The sequence below is a fragment of the Amphibalanus amphitrite genome, unplaced genomic scaffold (assembly GCF_019059575.1).
Source record: "Amphibalanus amphitrite isolate SeventyFive unplaced genomic scaffold, NRLGWU_Aamphi_draft 001471F_arrow, whole genome shotgun sequence".
NCBI lineage: Eukaryota > Metazoa > Arthropoda > Thecostraca > Balanomorpha > Balanidae > Amphibalanus > Amphibalanus amphitrite.
Genome location: NW_024882964.1, coordinates 94797 through 114497, shown reverse-complemented (window position 1 = coordinate 114497; position 19701 = coordinate 94797). Strand labels below are relative to the sequence as shown.

The following is a 19701-nucleotide window of genomic DNA, read 5'->3' as shown; positions in this document are numbered from 1 at the left end:
AACAGTACGCATGATACGTACTTGGTTACTTACGCCTATATCTCGAGTTATGATATCGGTGACCTAAGCTCAGTTCAATTTTGTGACTTCTCCATTTGTATGTCGATATAGGTAAAAAATGAGCTCGCCGCTCGGTATTTCTCTTTTGGACATAGGCGGCGGAACGGGGGGGGGGGCACCGGGGCACCGTGCCCCCCTTTGATTTTGGCATTTTAACATTAGCCCTCTGGGCGTTGCATGGATTGAATGGGACCAAAAGCCGGTGCAGTGCCCCCTCCCCCCTTAATTGAAGGTGTTCCGCCGCCATTGCTTTTGGACGAGTCATACGGCTCTCAAACATCGTGAAACTGAAACTGGTAAGCACATTGCAAAAAATGAATCGGAAAATTAATTCCCTGGTCCGCCTTTAATCGTTATACCTCTGAGGTAATTAATCAAATCATGTAAGGTCACCATACTTCGATAGCCACAGGTCACTTGATTGAAACACGCTCAAGCGATGAAAGCCTTGCAAGCGTTCAAGTTAACGATATTGAGCGAGATATACACACTCGCAGTATGACCTACTCCAGTCGTCATGACCTCGTACACACAGAAAAATATTAACACCGTTAGCGGTGTAATTGCACAGTACATATCTGAGCACTTGAGGAAAGTTAATTTAGTCCCTTCCCCGCTTAAATTACTCGCGCTTCTAAATGAACACCAGGAAGAAGGTAATAGAACACTGTTAGGAGGGTTGGGTGTTTTGCTACATGTAGTAAAACACCCAACCCTCCTAACAGTGTTCTATTACCTTCTTCCTGGTGTTCATTTAGAAGCGCGAGTAATTTAAGCGGGGAAGGGACTAAATTAACTTTCCTCAAGTGCTCAGATATGTACTGTGCAATTACACCGCTAACGGTGTCAATATTTTTCTGTGTGTAGAGTTGACGTTTTTGGGTCAAATAACAAAGGACGCCATTTAATTGCGTCCCAGAAAAGCTATTTCTGGCACCTAAAAGCTGACTCGCCCCAAAATTGGTCCTCAGCACCTATTTGGTGGATACCAGCACCAATCATGGAAAATGACCTTAATTAGCTGTTTCTGGCACCTATTCATCGGTACGCCTTACTCTTTTTTCTGAATCTGGCACCTAAATGCTGAGCGTAGCACCAATCTAGTAGAAAAATGAACTACTGGCTGGTAGAATCATGTTGTTCTGGTATAATGACCCCTGGAGTCTAGCCTAAAGGTTGCCAGTGCAGCTACACTCTAAGACAGCCCCGTAGTGATCTCAGCATTGTATATGACGTTTAAGTAAGCAAATAATATTGATTTGTTTGAAAAAACAATGTCATTTAAATATTTTAAAGTATTTATTTGTAATGCTTAAAGGGAAACATTTTTGTGAGTAATCGTCTCGATTTTGACCATTAAAACGGGTATTGTATTTTTTGGACGTCATCAAATAGCTCCAAAAAAGAAATGTGATGTTTTCATTCCGTTCAAGGCCGCTGGAGAAACGCGGGATCTTGCGTGGGACATTGTCCGTTGTTTGCCGCGCAGAGTTGTGCCGTGGTTGTGCCTTTTTCATCCGTTTCTTACTTATGTCATATGTGTGCATGAAGCTTTGATTTTGTTTTTGGTTATTGTGTGGCCGGTCAGTCAAACGCCCCTGTAGAAACCGGATGCTGCGTTTGATCGAGACGGAGTCTGACGATGATTGCAGAAAGCTAATAATATTGAAAAGAGTTGCGTGGCATGTCTGTTCGGAGTTGACATTTTGCTTTAGGTACTCCAGTTTATGACCTGAGAGCCTGACTGGAAGTGACGGATCCAAACTTTTCACGTTAAGATGGCTGAGGGTGCAATAATCTCTAGTCTCTACATAGCGGGCTGGTATAGGAGCGTCTTGCTATGCTGCACCATAGCTGGCTCAGGCTAGTGATTCTCTTTTGGCTAGAAATGGCATTAATCATTATCTCCACTGGCGAAAATGGCACTTGACATCACCGAATGCAACGCTCATGTTGTAGGATACATAAAATCAGGAAGATTACGCGAATTAGGTAGGCAAACGTGGAATAAAATAGGTGCTGGATGTTTTGGTTTTGGTGCTGAATCAGCAAACAGCAAATACGGAGTTCAACTAGACGATCTGGCAACTTTAGGCTGTGTGGAAGCAATTAGGTGCCAGATTCAGATATTAGGGTCGAATAAGCATTTTGGGGCTGATCAGCAATTAGGTGCCTGAAACAGCTTTTTAGGGACCAGAAACAAATATTCCCCAATAACAAATAACTTGTATATCATTCAACATCGACATCCTCTCTATGAGAGAATGCTAATAAAATTTATATCAACAGTTTTTGCAGAAAAAGTATTCGGCAAAAAGTCCATTTCCACAGGGTTTTTTTCTGGAGCATAAACCTTTGAACCCGCCGGGAGTGAGACAAGCGAACACAAGAGCAGTTCTGAACACCACTAACGTCCTCTAAGCAAGATGGTATTTTGACTTCTCATTCAGGTTATCCCTCTTTCGGCCACCCTCTAACCTCTCGGGTTACCCACAGCTTCCACTTCCCCGTTACCCACAGACCAAAGTTCTGACGGCTCCCGTTACCCACAGACCAAAGTTCTGACTTCTCCCGTTATCCACAGGCTAAAGTTTTGAGTAACCTCTCCTATTACCCACCGTTCTGACCTCTCAGGCTACCCACAGCCCCGACCTCTCGGCTACCCACAGCCCTGACCTCTCGGGTTACCTCAGTTCTGATGGCTCTCGGGTTACCCACAGCCCCGACCTCGCGGTCCGTCCGCCGCCGCCGGCCCTGTCTGTCTCCGTGACCTGCGGCGGCAGTGACCGATGTACCGAGGTGCTGGGAACGACCCGCCCTGCTGCCGGCCACCGCCCTCCTCGGGCCGAGCGGGCGCAATTATCCGTCATAACCCTTCCGACCGGCGCTCTGATAATTACCGAATCGCGGCCTAATAGCCGGCTGCGGGCGACATCAAACGGGTGCCGCCGGCCGCCGGCCGCGGGCCGCGCGGATGGCGTCCTTTGTGCAGCGTACCACTCCCAGGCGGCTCTTCATTACCGCCGCCGATCACGGAAATTAGCCGCTTCAAAGGTGCCGCCCGCCCGGCGCCGCATCAAAGGAGCCGCCCGCCGCCGGTGGCACGTGCGACGAATGGGAACAGGTGGTGTACCGTATTTGATGTCGCCGCCGGTCGTGCGATGCGGTCGTCCGTCGGCCAGGTGACGAAGGGGAGGAGCGGAGGCTGGACCACCGCCGCGGCCAGTCGACAGATGTCCGCCGATCCGCCGTGATACGTGTGTCGGGGCTGCTGGTTTCAGCTGCCGTAGTTACACGGCTCAGCAGCTGCATGCGTATTTACAAATTGCAACCGAGCTCCGCCGTGGGGTAAGGTGGGCAGGGGTTTTCGCACTACGGCTGCGGTTGAACTACCGTCTGTGGTAGAAACTTCAGGATGATGGCGCGTTTCATACGAAATCTGGCGCAATGTTTATTTGCTTCTGAACTTGTATTGTTATTGCTGTGAACTCTTGAAGTGGGGGTGTTTCAATTACAGTTTGTGGATTATTTGGGTTTCTTGATATAAAAATCGAATAATATTATGAAACATTGTGTGGAAACTGCAAATACTGATATAATCAATTGCTTAGTTTGGGAATTGATACACATTTTGTAGAGGTTTGTCTGGCAAATCGTGTAACAAACTTCAAGCCTATCATGATCTGAAGCTGTTGTAACAAATCAAAATTGCTTTGATGTTCCATAGTACCTTGTTGGAAAGACTGGAGCATGGTTCAAGATGATGTGTAAAAATTCAAGATTTGTGCAAAAGCTTACGACTGAAGAGTGAAAACAGTTCTATATGATGGCTCAATCAAATGTGGAAATGGACGACAAAAGTAGAGTTTCAACATTCGAGCATGTGAGAATAACTTCAGAACTTCATAGTTCTTGTAGCATTGCATTCTTCTTTTGTACAGTTCTAGGTTTTGCTAGGGTATTTCAATTTCAATGTGTCAGTTGAGATATATGTGGATTGCGGACAAAATTTAGAATCATTGCATGGTAGATATGTACTTGTTCAGTAAAAAGGTATGTGATGAATGCGACGATAAAGTTTTTTATGATTAAATATATGTTCATTGTTGTACCTACAAAAATGCAAGCTTACTAGCACCTAGTTATTGAATCAAATCGAAAGTATTTGCTATTAATGTAAATATGTACCTGCAAAGTATGTCAATAAATTTGTGTGATGTTGACCAGAGAGCTGTATCATCTGGGCATTTATGTTGCTTCTTACATTTGGTGTTAAGCATAGTAATTATGGATGAACTTTGTGCCAATATCTTCAATTCACAGTGTATGTAGCATGTCTACAGCCCTCACTGATCCTGCTATAGCTATAGGCATTTGACTCCAGCAAGACCAAGGGCATGAACTTCACAGTTGCGCAACCCTTTTCTTGTACCACCAGTCACTTTTTTTCCTTAAGGTGCACATGGCAGTGTACACAATAATGCACAGAGGGCCTACACAAAAACAGCATGATTAGTGTGCACTATGATGCACAGCATTGTACCCTGATCATTTGAATATTCTGGTCACTCAAGTCAGGAGACCATTTTTGAATGTCACATTTATTATACATCACTTGTCAAACAAGAGCATGATGACACACATTTTGACAAGCAATCATGGTAATATTCCAATCAATTGGACACCTCCCTAGGCATCATTTTCCAGGAAGGTACTTCTGCAGGTGTTGTGGTAGGTTAGGTTGAATTGGGTTAAGTTAGGTGAAGTAAGGCGGTTAGGATCAGGTCAGACTGTAAGACCTGGTCAGGTTGATTTTAATCTTTCATTCTAATTTGACATAGATACCTATTACCTATGTTTTTGCTCCAGACTGTACTTAATTAGGTAATGAGTTCATTTTGTTTTGTTTTTTATCTGTCTTGTTTTGTGTTTTTGTCCCTTATGTTTTGCCCCATAGGCAAGGGTGGAGCTTTTCCAGGGAAGGTGGTGCTGGTTGGGCAAAAAGCTGTCAAACCTGCAATGCTCGGTTGTTAAGTTAGATTATGTTATTTCAATTTCAATGTGTCAGTTGAGATATATGTGGATTGCGGACAAAATTTAGAATCATTGCATGGTAGATATGTACTTGTTCAGTAAAAAGGTATGTGATGAATGCGACGATAAAGTTTTTTTATGATTAAATATATGTTCATTGTTGTACCTACAAAAATGCAAGCTTACTAGCACCTAGTTATTGAATCAAATCGAAAGTATTTGCTATTAATGTAAATATGTACCTGCAAAGTATGTCAATAAATTTGTGTGATGTTGACCAGAGAGCTGTATCATCTGGGCATTTATGTTGCTTCTTACATTTGGTGTTAAGCATAGTAATTATGGATGAACTTTGTGCCAATATCTTCAATTCACAGTGTATGTAGCATGTCTACAGCCCTCACTGATCCTGCTATAGCTATAGGCATTTGACTCCAGCAAGACCAAGGGCATGAACTTCACAGTTGCGCAACCCTTTTCTTGTACCACCAGTCACTTTTTTTCCTTAAGGTGCACATGGCAGTGTACACAATAATGCACAGAGGGCCTACACAAAAACAGCATGATTAGTGTGCACTATGATGCACAGCATTGTACCCTGATCATTTGAATATTCTGGTCACTCAAGTCAGGAGACCATTTTTGAATGTCACATTTATTATACATCACTTGTCAAACAAGAGCATGATGACACACATTTTGACAAGCAATCATGGTAATATTCCAATCAATTGGACACCTCCCTAGGCATCATTTTCCAGGAAGGTACTTCTGCAGGTGTTGTGGTAGGTTAGGTTGAATTGGGTTAAGTTAGGTGAAGTAAGGCGGTTAGGATCAGGTCAGACTGTAAGACCTGGTCAGGTTGATTTTAATCTTTCATTCTAATTTGACATAGATACCTATTACCTATGTTTTTGCTCCAGACTGTACTTCATTAGGTAATGAGTTCATTTTGTTTTGTTTTTTATCTGTCTTGTTTTGTGTTTTTGTCCCTTATGTTTTGCCCCATAGGCAAGGGTGGAGCTTTTCCAGGGAAGGTGGTGCTGGTTGGGCAAAAAGCTGTCAAACCTGCAATGCTCGGTTGTTAAGTTAGATTATGTGCAACACTGAATCAATTCTTTTAATTACAGAACTAATATTTTGAATTACACAGACATTTCAAAGCTCCTCAATGCGAACAACATAGTGGTTTGCTAAGCAACGAAGTTCTACAAATAAGCAAAAGTTGGAGGGGCAGAACGCTATTTTTTCTCTGACAGCTTCGTAACTTGTTACGAAGGCACTAAAACTACTTCAGTACAGGGTGTAACGAAATTATCCGGACATCTATTTTTTGCCATATCTGTTTGCACAGTTTCCTCATACTTTCTGATGTTAGAAGTGGGAATATTGGATGAATACGTGCCTCTGCTATCGGTTTTCAACTCAGCAGTGACCTGACCTTGTCATGTGACTGTTGCTCTGAGTAGGAGTCGATTCACAGACGGGTTCACATGGTAGTTGTCGTCCAAGGCAGTTGCGAGAAAGGGATACAATCTCTCCTTTCGTGGTAAAATTGCATGGCGGCATCCACGGCGTCATGAGCCAGAAGCTGGTCTGCCAGCAGCTAGACATCAGCAGCAGCCAATTGCACATCTGCCTGAGGTGTAATAAGCTGGGACTTCGGTGGCAGACTCAGCCCGGTCGCGACCACAAAAGCCGCCCTTTGTCAAGTGGTGAGGAGAGTTGTCAGGATAGCGGCAAGGAAACGGCACCAATCAATCTGCAAATTGACTCGAATTCTTACCAAGTCAGATAATAAGAGATCCCATATCATGGTTTACCGCTACCCGCCCTTTAACTTGGTTCTAGTGCCCTTCAAACTGAAAAAGACAACGAAACTGACGGGAAAACAACCAGTTCACATCCTTTCGCCTCACGCCGGATCGCGTCCACTGGATGAAGAATGATAAGGGTGAGGTGGTCTGGTTGGATGGGTAGCCGTTCGAGCTGTTTTATCCTTTGAACCGTCAAATCGGCCATGTATGGGCGGCCAGCCGCTCGAACTTGCTGGCCTTCGCCGCCGTCAAACATCCGGACAATATCCTGAACTGGAGCATGTTCAGTTGCCTAGCGATCCTCCAATAGGACATAGTGTCACATAATACCACCATCAACGTCAAGTATTACCCCGGAGAAACATACTGGCTAATGAATAGTCGGAGGCGCTCAACCAGACGGTATAGGAGGGCTCGGTTTCTGAACGCGCACTGATGCCTGATTCAAGCCACGCTATCTTCATGCGGGGCGGCGCGCTACTTAAAAGTCCCTAAAAGAACGGGAAGTGATGCCGATAGAACCTTCAATCATTCTGGGCTAACGCTTATGACTTGGAAAAAGTCGCGATCCCAATTCAATTGAAAACCTGTGGGCTCTTGTTCAGCAGGTGACTGAAGAGACGCCCGCCACAAGCACCGCCCAACCGCAGGCACAGGTTTAGACGGCGTTGGTCCGCGTCAAAGCCAGTTTGCTGGAGAATCCATTGGCTGAAATGCTCCAAAACATTCGCCACTGTGTTTTTATGAAAGGTGGCTACATGCTCAGTCAAAATAAAAAGTACCAGAATGTGTTGCTTTTTAATAACAGCGGGAAGAAAGATGTCCGGATAATTTCGTTACACCCCTGTAATGTTCAAATGGTTGCTAAATTCGAAATCAGCTAAACAAAAACTAGTCTAGAAACATGTTAAACTCGAAAAAGTGAACCGGGGTCATCAAAGGTCATTGAGCTGACCTGACTTTCATGTGACACCCACCCTAATGCATGGGACGAGCATCATATCACATGTTTCAACGCTTGAAACCACTTAAAGACTGCAAACGCGCGGCTAATGCGAGCAGACATATCGCCGAATCGCGATTCGGGCCAAACATGGTCTCGAGAAATAGGTCACAGGTCAAAGGTCATTTGGGTCAGGGTCATGAAATTTTCAGGGTAGGAGTAAAATTGATAAAATCGGGGGTATTGAAAGTTTCGTCGCGATCGGACGGTTTTTACGCGAGTTACTCACGAAAAACCGATGGGGTCCGCTCAACGCCTCCCCCTATACGGCCGAGGGAAAAGCGCAACCAAAAAGGCAAAAATACGCACATGCGATAACCTATACTGCGAAAAAAGGTGCATCATTTTTTAACGTCGCCGACAAATTGTAATTACCCCAAGCTCAGGCAGCTGTATGGTAGAAAATGCCCCAACTGAAATACACTACGGCGCAAATAAAATACCCTACGGCGGAGCTCGGTTGCAATTTGTAAATACGCCAGCTGCATATACATACAGCAGCTGGTACACCGTACAAGGTTCAGACAACAAAAGAAAGCCACTGAAACCCCCAAAATTAGTACAAGGCTTTTTGACCGTGCGTCAAATCGTAAACCCCATTTTATTGCGGTAGCTTTAAAAGTGGGCAATCGCTTATCGGTTGCAGTCGTACTTTTCCTAAGAGTACTTTTTAATCGTATATTTATTGTTCACAGGCGCATTTGGTTTCCTAATCTAGACTAGACTTAAACCTACCACTGCACTGTGCTGAGTATAGACGTAATAGGTAATCAAAGCAAAAATTTCTAAGTTGTTTTTCATGCACAAGTATGCAAAGGGCAGGTATTGTTATATACGGACTGCCGACAACCGTTCTGGTCTGTTTGAATCGAGGCCTGCAGACGGCACAGTTCTCTGCTTTCTTCCTATCAAATTAAGCCCCGGCCCCCTGTCTGGTGGCCGGGCCGGGCCGCGGCCACAGCCGCTGACAGCCATTCAGTGACGTCACGACCAGCCACGAAGCTGACAGGTGACAGCACGGTGACGGCTGACGGCAGCTCAGCCGCTGACTGTAGGTACGAGTGCATCGCGCAGCGTACGCGGCCAGCCGCGTGCGGAAACCGCGGCCGCTGCCATGGCTGTGCGCATGCTAAGAGCAGCGGTGGCGACTGTTGGGTTCTGGCGTGTGTTGGGCGTGGTTTTGATAGCCGGAATGGTCTGTCAGCCTATAGGTAAGTCATATTTTCTGCTTAGAGGGGAAAAGGGCTCAAGGATACGGCCATAATGAAAACCTAGGTAGGTATGTACCGTCCTAATGACGCGTGTTTTGACTGATAATATTTTCAATGAGCTGCAGGCCATTTTAGCAACAACCTATGTAAATTTATTTATATCATGGATATTCTCCAAAGCCAAAGTTGGTAACATATCCATAGGCGAATCTTTCCGAATCAAGAACCATTCATATTCTGCATCAATGCAGTGTTCCGAAAACAAAAAAATCGAGTTAGATGGGAATACCGAGCGCTTTTAACCCGCGCCCAATATGGGTCTCGGTCAACTTCATCATGGTAGGGACGGGGAAGGTCCTTTTCGGCCACATTCAATTATCTCAGACTCAGCTACGAAGTTTCAAAAAACACCGATCGCTCTTACATCTTTTTTCATGGAAGTATCCGAGCCATTTTTCGCTCAGGTCTATGTTGAGGTCATTGCAGGTCATTAAAGGTAAAATTCATCGTTAACATTTTATTTGGACATTTTTAACAAACGCATAGTTCGCGAGCCAGAAGATCTAGCGTCGCAGAAAAGCGTATTCGATAGCTCTTCAAAAGTGTATTAGGAGCTGATTTGACCTTAGGTCAACGGTTCATCAGCCTAGAGAGTAGAGGCAGCGAAACCCACTAACATAGACATATTTTGCAGAAACAATGCTTCTGCAATAACTTCAGACCCAATCAATGTTAAATGACATAATGTCATTTCCACCATCGTGTTTATTCCTCAAGACATGTCATTGTCGACCATACTATAATTTAACGTTGGGCCATTTTAAAATATGATCTTAATTCAAGGTCAGTTCCTGACGGGATATGGTCATTGGTCATGCTGTATAGCTACCTATCAATCATCCGTATTGTTCAGCTACACACCTTACAGATGGTTTCATCGTTTTACCATGCCTTCATTACTGGAAAACGCCAGCTGACATTTTACTTTACCTGGACCTGCTGACCTGACCCAAGGTGACATGGAGTAAAATGTCCACATACGATGTTTAGATAAATAACTAAGTTGTATTCAGTATCGATATACGACAAGCTGCCTAAATCCAGTTTCGCGGCGCTGCGAGCCGTGCCGTTCTTAGTACACACTCCTAGAAAAAAAAAATTGGAGTATGATCTAAGACGCTCCCTTCCCAAATTAGCGAAAGGCCGTGTTAAGCCCTTGTTACACTGCCGAATTTTGGTACACGAATGTGCACGAATATGCAAGTCATCCTATGTCGCGGACCGATTCGGGATCTTTCCTCCAATGTCTTGGCATTTCGCAGACCAGTCGGTGTCCACCGCGCGACTTTTACGGTTCGTCACGACCACCACGAATATTTCATGAAAAATGAAAATTTCGTGGCCGTTCGCCGAACTTATAATAAACGAACATGATCGCCAAACAGTTGCCGAGTCGCCGCCGACATGTCGCTGCGTGCGCCGACTTGTTGCCAAGGTATCGCCGACTATTCGCAACAGATTCGCCATTCATTCGCGATGTTCGCCGAATCATGGATCAGCTTTGACCCGCGCACGATTAGGGGGGCCCCCACCCGTTTTCTGCAAATCGGGCTCTGTCGGCGAACTGTTCGCCTCTGTCGTTGAACTGTTCGCCGATTTCCTACACGACGTGATTCGGCGACAGGGTCGTGACCAAAATTCGGCAGTGTAACACGGCCTTTATTAAGGCCGTGTACATTGCCGAATTTTGACCACGACCCTGTCGCCGAATCACGTCGTGTAGGAAACCGGCGAACAGTTCACCGGCAGAGGCGAACAGTTCGCCGACAGAGCCCGATTTGCAGAAAACGGGTGGGGGCCCCCCTAATCGTGCGCGGGTCGAAGCTGATCCATGATTCGGCGAACATCGCGAATGAATGGCGAATCTTTTGCGAATAATCGGCGATACCTTGGCAACAAGTCGACGCACGCAGCGACATGTCGGCGGCGACTCGGCGACTGTTTGGCGATCATGTTCGTTTATTATAAAGTCGGCGAACGGCCACGAAATTTTCATTTTTCATGAAATATTCGTGGCGATCGTGACGAACCGTACAAGTCGCGCGGTGGACACCGACTGGTCTGCGAAATGCCAAGACCGTGGAAGAAAGATCCCGAATCGGTCGGCGACATAGGATGACTTGCATATTCGTGCACATTCGTGTACCAAAATTCGGCAGTGCAACAAGGGCTTAAAGCCCTTGTTACACTGCCGAATTTTGGCCAAGACCCTGTCGCCGAATCACGTCGTGTAGGAAATCGGCGAACAGTTCACCGACAGAGGCGAACAGTTCGCCGACATCGCGAATGAATGGCGAATCTGTTGCGAATAGTCGGCGATACCTTGGCAACAAGTCGGCGCACGCAGCGACATGTCGGCGGCGACTCGGCGACTGTTTGGCGATCATGTTCGTTTATTATAAGTTCGGCGAACGGCCACGAAATTTTCATTTTTCATGAAATATTCGTGGCGGTCGTGACGAACCGTAAAGCCCTTGTTACATTGCCGAATTTTGGTACACGAATGTGCACGACTATGCAAGTCATCCTATGTCGCGGACCAATTCGGCATCTTTCTTCCACGGTCTTGGCATTTCGCAGACCAGTCGATGTCCACCGCGCGACTTTTATGGCCCTTTCACACGTAGCAACTTTTCCGGTCGCCGGCGACGGCAACTGTCGCCGGCGATCGCCAGCGACCGGGGTCAGTCGCCGGCGATCGCCAGCGACCGGGGTCAGTCGCCGGCAACTCCGCAGTTGTCGATATCAGCTGACCAGTCGCCGGGGTGTGACGTAGCAGTCGTGTCAGCCAATCATTGAAGAGTTGTCGGCGTTGCCGAGAAAGTTCAATTTTTCCAATATTTTGAAGTCGCCGGCGACTGTTCTAGCCAGCCGCCGCTCAACTGTCACGTGACCCGCTTGACCTTGAGTTGGCACCAGATATTGCGCTGCTGATACATGCAGCGGCGCAGCTTATTTTACTGCATTATTCAAGGTACTAAATATTTGGACATGTTTTGCAGGATGATAACTACCGTCTAGGTAATATTGGAATAATATTTATTATATCTATTATTGAAACAATACATAATATCAATGAAAATACAATCAAACTGCGATTCTTCAACATTGAAATTCAATGCACTCAAGCATAAAACTGAAAAGTGATGTGTACTTGCAGTTCCTCCATTTTTCCTAACGCATCAGCCAAGACTACGAGTGCTGCAGATGTTGCTCACCTGTCTTGTTTATTCAACTACAACCCTGTTCTCAATAAATGAATAACTTCGCTGTAACGACATTAGCATTGAAGGAATGGTTGGTGGTAAGCATGGGACAATCACAGTGATTTGTGGTCACACATTTGGACCGTGCTTTGTATGTGAAAAACAGAAAAAAGGCATTCTAGAAATGTAGCAGAAATTCAAATGCCAGAAACGGACCTGAGGAACGGCGAAGCCTACCGCCCACATAAAACACAGGCTTTCATTATGTCAAAAACAGATGCTGTATTATCTAAAGCGCTGGATTGGGGAACACAAGTGTACCCCCCCCCCTATAACAAAATGCATTTTTCCACACAGTGGATATCACTAAACATGGCGAGGTGACAGTATATGACACCATACGCGCGACCACATAAAAATGCAGCACGCGCGGACACGGGGCAGGGACGGTGGCACAATATGCCGATACCCAAGAAGACACAAGCCTAGGTCAAAGGTGACAATACTGTGACAGAAATCTTAAAATCAGCCTGGACACAGCTCACTCTTCATGACCGTTTTTATCGAAAATAGACCAACAAAACACCAAGGCTCCTTCGTCCAAAACTCAAAACTCGACATGCCGCTCCAAAGGCCTTGCAAAACAGCGCACACCAACAACGCATAATAGCCAGCAACGCACAAGACAGGATTTTCGAGGCCCGAGTCGTCAGCCGCCGCCGCCGCCGCCACCTCCCGGCAGCTGATTGCTGAGTGCCTTGCTCATTGCCCCACCGGCGCCGATCGTGGCGACCTCTTTACTCTGGCAGAATCGACCCTACCGAGCGGCGACAGCATTCAGAAGCAAAATGACAAATGAATTCACTGCACTTATGTCAGAAAATCGAATGCACATGCCAATTGCCATGGTCACACGCGGTGCCGTCCACGGGGCCGGCAGAAGCTGCACACTGTCACCGAACACCACCTGCACCTTGGACGCAGTATGTGAGGGCTTGGCGGACGCGCGCCGCCTCGCGTGCGGTATTGGCATCAAGGCCCGGACACGAGGGAGCACACTCGGCGCAAACAGAGCACACCGTCCGGGGCCGTCAGTGTCGATCTCCTGACCTCACAGAAAGTTGTGCAGCACACAGGTGAACGCCGTCAGTGTGGTGACTGGTGCGCAGCACACCGTCCCACGGAAGATCGTCTGTGGGCCGTGGTGCAGATGCTGTCTCTAGGCAGAGTCAACAGTGCAGTGGCAGAAGTTGAACATTCAGCTGCTAGACTCCTTTTCGGGTCAGCAATGCCGTCGAGTTGGCCATCAGGTGGTGTTGCAGAATCATCAGGTACTCTTGATCAGGTACATCAGGTACAGAACCTCTTGACTCATCAGGTAACGCTGTGACTTGTCTGCCAGGCACAGAGGGCGGACATGTCAGAACATACTTCAAAAACATTTTTAAAAATCATTTTTTAACCAAAAGCTCTGCAAATTAGGAAGCCTGGAATAGGCTATTGCTTAGCATCATAAAAACTACCCAAATACCCAAATCAGGTTAGGCTTGGTTTACCCAAATACCCAAATCAGGTTAGGTTTGGTTTTTACACTTCAGGCTAAAATGAGAACTATCTTAAAATCATTATCCTTGATGTAGCATTGTTGACGCTTTTTGTCTTGCACAATTGGCAATCAGTATTCAGTGACACAGAATTGGAATTTGTGGTTCAGAAACCTAGCATTATTTCACACCTAACATTTTAAGGCAGTGCTCATTCTTTTTTAAAGCAAGTGTATTTTTTAATATAATTTTCTAGGTAATTCATTTCCTACTGAATATGGTTATGAGACCATTGTTACTAATTTTGGTATTGTTAAGGCAGCTGTAGCATTAGTGGGCATATGCTGTAGAGACTGGAGTGATTAAAGTCACTAGAGGCTTGAGGTTTTTTTAGACATTATGCAGCAGCCTGGGGAGATATGCAGAGGCAAGTCTAGGCACCACCAGAAGGGGGACAAGCAGTCAGCACAACACACAGCGGGCACAAGGGGAGAAGATTGTAAAAACTATTGCCTGGATCCACCTCTGTGGACATCCTCAGGCATGCCTCTGTGGACATCTCCAGGCTGCTGCATGTAAAAAAAGTATCAAGCCTCTAGTGACTTTTTCCACACTGCAGCAAATGCCCGCTTATTCTTGGTCTGCTCTACCTTCCTCCAATTATGAGTTTTGTGTGAAAATGACATTTTTACATTGGTGGAGCTTGTGTGCGCATGGTACACATAAGCCATGCCGGCAGCATTGCTGCAATGAATAGGAAACAGCTCCAGGGCCAAAATACATACCACCTAATACCTTGCCAAAATACATGACATACCTACCACCTACCATGCATACTGCAATTATTTATGTACTAATAAGCCATGGATTATCATTTGCCATGTGAGCATGCACACACATGCGAACCCAATGCGGATTAAGTTTGGCCTGGGTTGTTTATCCATGATACCAAGGAAAACTCCAGCAGAAACAATAACAAAATTGCAAAGCTACCTGTTTGATTTTGATCATGCTAATTAATGAGCAGCAATATAATATTTTGTTGCTATCAAATATTTCCTTGTGTCGCACGAATAGGTAGGCAAATAGCTGACTGATGGGTAGGCACTTTGTCCTCAAGGGCACTGATACTGAATGTAAACAATGTTCTTGTGACACAACAAGCAAGTTTTCATTACCTTATGAAACTAGTGTCAATTTCAATGTCATTAAAATATTCAATTTTGATGAAAAAATACATATTTATCACAAATAAAAATCATGGGTGATCATGGGCAAGAGCGCCACAAATGACATAAACCCTCCAATATTGTCGAATCAAGCTTAAATTCAAGTCACAACAGCTTCACGACAGGCAAACTACAAGATAATAATCCCTATGCTACTGTGCAACAAATTTAAGGTAGCCACACCAACCAATTTAGGAAAAAAAATGCATCACAAATCACCTAAACCACTCACCAAGGACAAAACTGTCATGGCGGCGTCCGCTGCTCGAGAAGAGTCGCCGGCGACTCAGGGTATATTGAGTGAAGGGTAGGACGAACTTTGGTAGGAATTTCTAGTATAACTACTAGAAAACCTACTATATGTGGTCGGGACTAGCAAAAAGTTAGTTCAAACTAGAATATGGTAGCGCTTATGGTTGGCAGTCGTGACGCGCACGTGACATTCATGTCTTAAATTTCTTAAATAACAGGTCTTAGGGGCCGATTAGTGCGCAGATACATTCAATTAGCTATTAATAATTGATTGCGCAAACATTCAAGATTGTACATCATTCAATTCTAGCCGAAATCACACGGCGCTCCCAGGATTCGAACCCACGACCCTCGGATCCGTAGCCCGATACGCTACCGACTGCGCTACCGAGGACCGCGCGACGACGATCGGAGAGGCGGATCGCTGGTGCTGGCGTGCAGAGAAATCTTTACCCTGTACGCCGTAGAAGATCGGCTGGGTTTCGTGAAAAATGGTAGAGGAATTGTCGAAAGAAAATTCATCGATCTATCATTTGAGACTAAGAACCATTGATTCCTTCAAAGGTTGACCAAGATATCGCTCGCCGAAAACAGGCCATTTAACATGTAAACCCTATGGGCTGGTAGGAAATGTACGCCGTGGAGCAGCAGTGCTACCAACTAACTTCGGCGGGGGCCGCCGGCGACTGGCCTGTGACGCGGATCTGACGTCACCAGTTGCTGGCGATTGCCCGGCCGTGGCCCGGCGATCGCCACCGACTTGCTTACGTCATACCTACGTCACACACGATCGTTGGCTGGCGGTCGCTGGCGGTCGCCGGCGACTGCTGCTGTCGCCGGCGACTGAAAAGTTGCTACGTGTGAAAGGGCCATTACGGTTCGTCACGACCGCCACGAATATTTCATGAAAAATGAAAATTTCGTGGCCGTTCGCCGAACTTATAATAAACGAACATGATCGCCAAACATTTGCCGAGTCGCCGCCGACATGTCGCTGCGTGCGCCGACTTGTTGCCAAGGTATCGCCGACTATTCGCAACAGGTTCGCCATTCATTCGCGATGTTCGCCAAATCATGGATCAGCTTCGACCCGCACACGATTAGGCGGGCCCCCCATCCGTTTTCTGCAAATCGGGCTCTGTCGGCGAACTGTTCGCCTCTGTCGGTGAACTGTTCGCCGATTTCCTACACGACGTGATTCGGCGACAGGGTCGTGGCCAAAATTCGGCAGTGTAACACGGCCTTAAAAGTCGCGCGGTGGACAACGACTGGTCTGCGAAATGCCAAGACATTGGAAGAAAGATCCCGAATCGGTCCGCGACATAGGATGACTTGCATATTCGTGCACATTCGTGTACCAAAATTCGGCAGTGTAACAAGGGCTTAAGCCCTTGTTACACTGCCGAATTTCGGTACACGAATGTGCACGAATATGCAAGTCATCCTATGTCGCGGACCGATTCGGTATCTTTCTTCCACGGTCTTGGCATTTCGCAGACCAGTCGGTGTCCACCGCGCGACTTTTACGGTTCGTCACGACCGCCACGAATATTTCATGAAAAATGAAAATTTCGTGGCCGTTCGCCGAACTTATAATAAACGAACATGGTCGCCAAACAGTCGCCGAGTCGCCGCCGACATGTCGCTGCGTGCGCCGACTTGTTGCCAAGGTATCGCCGACTATTCGCAACAGATTCGCCATTCATTCGCGATGTTCGCCGAACCATGGATCAGCTTCGACCCGCGCACGATTAGGGAGGCCCCCCACCCGTTTTCTGCAAATCGGGCTTTGTCGGCGAACTGTTCGCCTCTGTCGGTGAACTGTTCGCCGATTTCCTACACGACGTGATTCGGCGACAGAGTCGTGGCCAAAATTCGGCAGTGTAACACGGCCTTTAACAAGGGCTTCAATACTCAGCCTCTGGGTAGCGAAGCCACAAGCGGAAAGCGGGATTCGAAGGCTCGTCAGAGGCAGAAGGCACGCAAAATATGTATATTTTTTGGGCCAGGTAAAAAGTCAATATTCATGCAACTAAATATAAAATAATTTATAAAATAATTTTGATATTTTTTGGAAAGAGTGGCTAAACAATTGTCAGCCTGGACGTAGTGGAAAATGCATTCAGCTGATGTCTAAAGGCCGCTTTCCTCAGAACACGCTAATATAGGCAATATTTTTGTCTGACCTAGGTTGAAAGTCATATCTCTACGGGTAGGTCGCGTTGCATTATGTTCATCAGTTTTTTTTTTATAATGAATTCGCCGAGGTGCTTTCGTCGCTCTAGAAACCTATGTCAAGATTGCTTGCAAAAAGAGTGATGACCTTTCAATGACCTAGCATGACGCAAAGTGTGGTCATTGGTTGTTATTTTCGAATTCATTCGAATTCATTCGGCCTAAAAATGCTGCTTCAGAAAGAAAGTGGTCTAAGGTATATGACTTTCATTTCAAATAATTTAATTTTTCCTTTCGCCAACTTATTTCGGGCAAAGACCACCCGAAGAGCATTGCTAATAACTATGTGCATTGTGCAATGCGCATTCTGCAATGTGCAGTACGCAACGTGCATGACTCAAGTCAATTACGAGCTGCCGCGAAATCGTTTTCGAATGACGTTCTCCGCCGTCTCCCGTATTTTTCAGACGCACGGTCGGTTAATACCGTCCGTCGAATGCCGTCCCCCGTTGGACCGACCAACAGCACGGTCCCTGGTGCAGTCGGTAACTTCACCAACACCTTGCCTGGTGACACGGTCACTGATGCTGCGGAGAATATCACCAGCACCAAGCCGTCCTTAGCTAACAGTACCAGCTCCGGAAACACAGCCGAGGAACGAAATAGTTCTCCATTGGTCGAATCAGGTAACGAACCTAGCCTACATAATTATAATTAAATGGCACGAGTCACGATGAGTCATATTCATTTTAGGGAAGGGAGCGGGGGAAGGAGGGAGAGGGAGAGGGAGAGAGAGAGAGAGAGAGAGAGAGAGAGAGAGAGAGAGAGAGAGAGGAGAGAGAGAGGGAGATAGAGAGGGAGATAGAGAGAGGGAGATAGAGAGAGGGAGATAGAGAGAGAGAGAGGAGAGAGAGAGAGAGAGAGAGAGAGAGAGAGAGAGAGAGAGAGAGAGAGAGAGAGAGAGAGAGAGAGAGAGAGAGAGAGAGAGAGAGAGAGAGAAGAGAAGAGAAAGAGAGACGGAGCATGATGAGCATGTTTTAGATTTACTGAAACATGTTACGATAGCTTAGCTTCGGTATGAAATAAGCTGTTATCCGCATCGTATGCCTATTTTTAAATGTTTTACATAAATCACACATTGATCTTTCATCTTTCAGAGCGGAGAGCAGCCCAGTCGTTGAATGGCACGTCTGCAAAGCAGTCCAACGGGACCAACGCTGAAAGTCGGGTGATTGCGATTACTGACGACGGTCTAGTTCGAGAGAAAATTCAATCGTCGAATCGATTGGTAAATGAAACGACGACGGCAAGAACAAACGAGACACAGGCCTCGACCAACGGAACAGACTTTACAATAGAACACAAGGTAACATCTAATGAACATTTGTTGCGAAAGTTCAAAGTAAAACTCGGTTCTAAAACAGCCTCAAACAAACAGCTTTGGAAGAAGTTGTTTGGGGGCACTGCGGCAAAGAAGAACGCTGGGCCACCGAGCAGCGCCCAGCCTTCTCGGCCGAGAAAACGTTACAGAGGCCGGACAACGATCAGACTCGGATAGATTAACCACAAATGTCAAAATCCATAATCTGTGAAATACATGACCAACTCGCAAGGAATAAAAATTCACCTATCGCGATGGGTTTAGAACACGTGCTTACTTTCGAAAATGTCAAATGTTGATGCACGTCAGCTACCGAGTAGGACCTCATTCCGGTACTGCGCACTGGGGAAAGCATCATGAGCTGGTGTAAATGCAAGCATACGGCAAAAACCGCACTAGTCGCAGCGGCTTGGAAATTATTGCAAGACCGTGAAAAAAACTCAATAGAAAGTATTTTGAACCGTTGTTGCATCATATTCCCGAAAAAAACGCACACTCTGCACTCCAATAATAATCTTCGTAACTGAAAAAGGTAAGGCGACAACTCGACTGTGGCACGATCGCAGGTGATATATTTTACCTAGCAGTTATATCAGGCGCTGAAACGCTTACTATCGCACATAAATTGTTGCGATTAAAAACATCGTAACAAAATACTATGAGGGCTTAAAATATGTCTTTAACAAGCGACAATGCTACGAGAAGAACTCAACTATGATGATAAAAATT

The 19701-nt window shown here is 46.0% G+C and overlaps 1 long non-coding RNA gene across 3 annotated transcripts; it reads left to right on the top strand.

Moving 5' to 3' along the window:
• The first annotated feature begins 3273 nt into the window (after positions 1 to 3273).
• LOC122373279 lies at positions 3274 to 19222 on the top strand. Of its 3 annotated transcripts, none has more exons than XR_006255017.1 (3): positions 3274 to 3408; positions 18059 to 18277; positions 18749 to 19222. It is a non-coding gene; the product is annotated as an uncharacterized LOC122373279 (long non-coding RNA). The 3 variants fall into 3 exon arrangements; XR_006255016.1 differs by lacking the exon at positions 3274 to 3408 and adding an exon at positions 3728 to 3943; XR_006255018.1 differs by lacking the exon at positions 3274 to 3408 and adding an exon at positions 8962 to 9125.
• The last annotated feature ends 479 nt before the right edge of the window (positions 19223 to 19701 follow it).